Raw genomic sequence first — 6,155 nt, 5'->3', positions numbered from 1 at the left:
TTGACGAAAGTATATCTTATTATCTCTCTAACACACAATACAATGTGTTAAAAACACCAACTTTGAGCATCTGAGATTCAAAAGAGAAAAACTTTCAGAGTTTATAGCTCTACATGTGAATCTGTCACGATGCACAACAGCAAGCCCCCACCACGGCGTGCCATGCGGGGCGTCCCGTAACAGAGCAGCCGACAGGACAGAGCTCATTTAAGTGAAAAAACTCATTTCCCTTTGCCACGTTTCAGTCAAGAACATGAAATCCATATTCTCACTGGTAAAAAGCTCATTAAGAATAAAAGCTTTGTTAGAAATGGAACGAGCATTGAGCAGGGCAAACCGGGACGGTGACGGCAGGCCAGCATCCACAACAACGGACGGAACCGACCGCAAACGCGACACGGTCACGTGATCTCCAGTCTCGGCGAGCGGCAATCGCTGGTCAGACAGCACAGCAACCATCGGTAGTGACAGGTCCGCAGCCCCACCGGCACGTCGCCGGGACAGCAGGCTCACCCCCCAACGGGGGAGACATCCTAGAGCGCTGCGGCTGGGAAGCATCTTCACCGCATGTTGGAGGGGGGAGAGAGAAGAGAGACGGCCGCAACCACCGGGCCCCGCTCCCCGCACCGAGGCCAGAGCACACCCATCCAGGAAAGTTGCCGCATCTTGACCTGAGCGCCAGCTCTGCAGCCCCTTCTCCTCGGTCTTTTCTTGGGATTTCCAGGCCCCCTGGCCGTAAACAGAAGCCGGTACTCAGGTGAGGAGGGAGGACACACGAGCGGGGTGGAAAAGTTTGTTTGTAACTTTCCCAACTATCAAGAGTCCTTCCATAGACTCTCTGATGTCCAACAACGAGCGTCGATCATAGGTCCGAGCAGCAGAGACACCATCATTAGACGTTAGGGCTGATATGATGACAAAACGTACCAGTAAAAACACTGAAAATTGAGACATATGCAACGCAGCAGCGGCCAAGCCAAACACAGGCGCCATCTTAGCAGGTTTAGCTTGCTGCTAGGATCGACAAACATTTATTTGGAGTTCCAGTCACAAGATTTAGAAGCGTATGACTCAAAAGACATAGTTCACTTCTTTATTCAGTTTGAAAACCTAACCGTTACAACCCCCCACCAGTAGGGGCCGCTACTCTGAGCAGACCGATTCCTCCGTTAGGAGAAGAAGAAAGCTACGGGACCAGGACCACGCTGCGCTCACGGAGAAGTAAGCGAAATACTTTGCAGTTAAATTATGTTGTGGTTGTAATGGGAGGGTTTGTGGTTTAACATTAAACTCTTTCCCTCGTATTGCTTTGTTATATTCCGGTTCTTGTCAGGTTGACCAAAAAAAAGTTTGGCTGAAGTCAACAACTAACAACATTTTGCTATGCTAGTCATGCAGTGAGCTGCTCCAAATCTTTTCTTTTAAGTAAACTCTTTGTGCACAAACCATGTTCTCATTGCTGAGTTCATGTTTGAGCCCCAGGTGACACTTGGAGTAATTCTTATGCTGTGTCGAGCCTTCTTAGTGTTTTAAAAATGTTGAATTTGATGCTATCATAGAAGGCCCCCAGCTCTCTCATTCAAAAGGGCGAGGCCAGAGTTGGGCTTTAGATGGAGTGCATATATCTTTCCCTTTGTTTGCTGCTGTGCGTGACGTGTCTGCTTTGTTGCATTGTATGTTTTTGTTTAATCATGTTAACATGCTTGCGTTTATGTTACAAATAAGATATCCTTTTTTTAATTAGTTGCAGTATACAGTACATAAATAAAGACAATAAAATCAAATCCTTAGTCCAGGTAGATCGGCAGCCATCTTGCAACGCACTTTAGGCAGTTATCATGGAAAGATACAGCAAGGGACGTAATGTGTTGCTACACAGCTGCAATACTGGTTTACAAACTAACCTATGCATTTCTGTGGATGCTGTGTCTCCCCATTACAAAGGATTTGGGCTAACCAAAAACGAACGTTCCGGAACGTTAAGAATACCTTCCAATTAACCAACAGACAACCAAACTACGTTCACGTTCTATGACTGGGGTATGGGTGGCCATAAGGGTAAAACGTGCTGGGGCAAAGTGAGGTCATAGTAGCATTTCTTTCCCCGTCTGGTATTGTTCAGGGGCCGGGTCAAATGCGGGCCGTAGTTTGGGGACCCCTGGTCTAATCTGTCATTTGATGCCTTTGGAGATCTTTCCATCTTTTCTTGGCTTTATGCACATTAATACAAATTGTTACCTGGGCTGCCCAAACTTTCAAGCCCCACTGTAGTTTATGATATTGCTGTTTCCTGTTTAGATATTTGACTTTACACCTGTACACTAGTGGTTCCTAACTACTTCTGCAATGCCCTGCAATGATTAATATGACAAACTTGTAGCAAACAGCTGCCTGTTTACGCATCCAGGTAAAAATTGAATATGTATAACTCCCCTGTATGACAACACAAAGTATAATAACATAAAACAAAACATATTTTGGGAGAACAGTTTTATCATATTCATTATATTTACAAGGCAGAACTAACCATTGCAATCTTAAGAACCATGTATGATGGATCATCTTTCCCATTCAAAGCTGAGCATTTACAGCACACAAATGCAGGCAAAGATAAATAAATATTGTGTTTTTATAGTCAAAATGAACATTTTGATTTTTGGAAAGGTCATATCAACTACATTTATGCAAATCTTGCTTATAATAATGGGTGTGACCAAACCTATAAACTACAATACTTTTAAAGCGAAAAGGCTACACTTGCTTGGTGACGTAACCACGACAAAGTGGTGTCCCATTTCCTAGGGTAGGTTTTCAGCCCTAGCCCTTGCCCCTTGGTTTCGATGGCCAAGGGGTAGGGGTAAGATAGAGAAATGGGATTCAGCCTTCATATTCCTTCACTTTTTCTGGATTTTGTTTTACTCATTTGGTTCAAAAATAGGCACTCAGTACAGCAAACAAACCTCAAACACAAAGAATGACGTAACTGAGTTGCTTCATTTGATGAAACTGCTCAGGTTTGGTTTACTCGTGTGAAAACCGCCTAATATGACTGAAAATAATTGAAAAGTTAGACTTTCTTTAACATTCTTTTTTATCAGAAAGGCAAAAGAACATAATTGAGATGGAACTTTAGATACAGATATTTCATGAGTCCTAATTTCTGTACAAAAAAGAAGAAACATATCCATGCTTTACTAACAGCTGCATGTCATCAGTTATGCTATTTAACAACACAATATAAACTTTAGTAGAACTTTTCTCCTCTTAAACATAACCAAGTCCAATAGTGCAATCCTCTGCCCTCCTGCTACAATAAGTTGAACAGATGGAAGACATGAGAAAAATTTATGTAACCCTAGAAAACGTGCAATTCAATGCATTAAGATGTTTCAATAAATGTTTTTAACTTAAGTGAATGTCACTCTATGCTGCTAAAATGAACTTTTCTAAATCTCCACATAAACTTTATAAATCTGATATAAGAACCACTTTATACTTCATCAGGTTTGGTGATCAGAACATATTTTCAGAATCTGAGCCGACAGCAAATGTTCCCATAAAGCACAATTTATGAAAATTAAAATGCAATCATTGTGTACAATGTTTGTGTATTATTGTCTTGATTATGGCCACTTTCATACAAATTCAAACAGAATTTTTCTGCAGATATTTGGTATATGGTGTGTTAGTATTACTATTATCTTATACAAATGAGTCAAAAGTTTGGACACGCTTTTCCTTTTCATGACATATACTAGAATGTACCAATAATATGTGGAATACAGTCTAAATATTATATAAAGAATATTTCTTTGATGTTGTATGACATCTATTTATGTGACCATAACCATGTTACACAAAATAACATTGTATTTTACAATTTTGTAATAGTATAATTCTTTTTCTTTTTATGATTTTCTCATGTGGGTTTTTCAGGCCACAAAATGTAAAATATTGATCATGTTTGCGTATTTCTAAGCACAATAAGACTGAGGCACAAGGTACAGTACGGATGTTAATACATTTGATATTTTTAAAATGTCAGTACAGCAAAGTACAGCAGTTATGAGGTAAACTTATAAAGAATAAAGAAGGCATCTGATGTATTGTTATTTACATCTAACACACATTATATTTCCCAAGACCAGCATCTGTTACATCATGTAATGGGAAAATTACATAGACAATGATTTTCTTTAAATAATTGTTCATTTATTAAGTGGTTTTCTATTATAGGCAAATCATTCGAATGTGCCTCTGAAATATGTGTCTCCTAAAGTAAGTCCTCCAAGGCTGGAGACAGCTAAAAATGTTATGACTCTGCATTGTCCCACTGTTACCACTGTAAGCAAGGTTGGAGCCATGAGGCATTCTACAGACGAGATAAATCCCTCTTTTCTCAGACAGAATGACGGCTATAGTCATTCTTGACGCAGATGCACGGGGATATGAGGAGGTGTATTACTGATTGTATTTACCAGAACCGTGGCCACATTGTAACTCTGTGCATTGTGAAAGCTGTTCTCGTCATTTGATTGTTCTCTGCAGAAAACAATTAAACCCTTCCACCGAATACCTAAACCTTTAGTCCAGTTTGCAGCCTGTCTTTATTTTGTTTCAACAAGGTCAATTCTTCAACACAAATTCCTCCCTCGCTGAACAGAAACTTACACCACAATCACTAATGTAGCTGTTAGACATCTCTGGTCTTGCCAATTTGTTACATCTCTCATTACATATGTACACATCACTAGTATCAGGCAAAATGCTTCTAGGTTATCCAATTGTCAGATTTTCAGATTCTTTTGAAAAAAGTCAGCTTTTTCCATTTAATTTAGTGTATTTATTTAATTATTAGTAAAATTTTCAAATTTGAAAGTTGTAATCCTTTACAACATGAAGGTACAACATGAGATTCCATAATTGGAGTTACAATATGTGTTATATTGTGTCCTGGTTTTCAAGAACCATACATATTACAATGTAAGCTATAAAACATGTCCGACCACACAGCAGATGATGTGTTTATGAATAGATAAACCGAACTATAGTTTTCATGGTGAAACACTTCCTGTAACAGAGTGACGACTTCCTTCGTACATTTTCAAGTTGCAATATGAAACCCTCCGGCAGAGAAGAAGAAGGGGTTCCACACAGAGAGTTAATGAGACGGAGCGTTCACCGTCTTGACTGCACAAATTGTCAGCTGGACGTTGGTAAAATACAAGGAAGCATTTGTTTTGCATTTGGTCTCACTGCTTCATACGGGAATCATTCAGAAAGTGTCATGCTCCATAAGTCTGTCTGTCACACACTGCATTAAAGACAGAAATGTTTGTGGATGTTGAAAACATGACAAGACAATAAAAATATTTGTCTGCGCTCATATAATTCAAAGAAGTGTCCATGCACTTTGTCTCTGTCTGATCCTTTAAGGGGATAAAACAAAATGGAACCTCACCCTTCGGTACCAATTTTATTGTGGTTAAAAATGTGTTAGTGTGGGAAAAAAAAGGCATCTCCTTGTTAATCAACACTTCTAAAAGAAGTTTTGGGTGTTTTTTTTAAATCAACTGCAATGCAATATGTGCTTATTAAGCTAATTCGTTTAGCTAACTGGAGCAGATAATGAAACAATCTGTTGATCCTGACATGTAAAAACGCACTATTTTCATTTTAAAGTCACAGTTCCAGTCTCAATTTAGAAGTGATGTGAGGACACTATTACTCCTCTTGCAACATGTAACTTTTTGCTATTTTATCCTGCTCATGGTTTTAATTCAATTCTATGTATTTCCTCACTGTTTTTTTTATTCTGTATGAGCAATATTACAGTATTTTTACAACTGCTTTGACACCAATGTTTGATGTCCCCTGATGTTGGAAACCTTTCACTCAAAGAACAAAACTACACCAACTCTCCAAAACCATAAGCTATTTCTCAGCTTTTCACTCAGTTTTCAATTGCATAAAACACTTTTTTTCTCTACCTATGACACAAAAATCTAGCAGGAAGTGACTTGTTTTCCACACACACACACACACACACACACACACACACACACACACACACACACCACACACACATGTGTTCTTTATTCTAAAAATGATACCTTTGGTTTACATTTGTTGTTAGTTCTGTTTTCTTGTATTCT

The sequence above is a fragment of the Etheostoma spectabile genome, unplaced genomic scaffold, assembly GCF_008692095.1.
Source record: "Etheostoma spectabile isolate EspeVRDwgs_2016 unplaced genomic scaffold, UIUC_Espe_1.0 scaffold00003124, whole genome shotgun sequence".
Lineage (NCBI taxonomy): Eukaryota > Metazoa > Chordata > Actinopteri > Perciformes > Percidae > Etheostoma > Etheostoma spectabile.
Note: the sequence above shows the minus strand (reverse complement) of the source record.